This window comes from Hipposideros armiger, unplaced genomic scaffold, assembly GCF_001890085.2.
Source record: "Hipposideros armiger isolate ML-2016 unplaced genomic scaffold, ASM189008v1 scaffold_24, whole genome shotgun sequence".
NCBI lineage: Eukaryota > Metazoa > Chordata > Mammalia > Chiroptera > Hipposideridae > Hipposideros > Hipposideros armiger.
Window position 1 is genome coordinate 6513866 of NW_017731374.1, and position 206 is coordinate 6514071.

Here is a 206-nt window from a genome sequence, read left to right on the forward strand (position 1 = left end):
CAAGAGTTCCCATTAACCCCTTGTGTTCCGCTAAGAGGCAGCTCCCCAAACTTTTTTTCCAAAGTGAAGATGACCTTTCCGAGGGGCTGGAGAACTGGGGTAGAGCACAAGGGCGCTGGAGGGCGGGCACAGGGGGCGCGGGGCGGACAGGGCGCGGCCCGGGAAAGTTTGGGGGGCGGGTGCGCCGCGGCCCGGGGGCTGGCGGG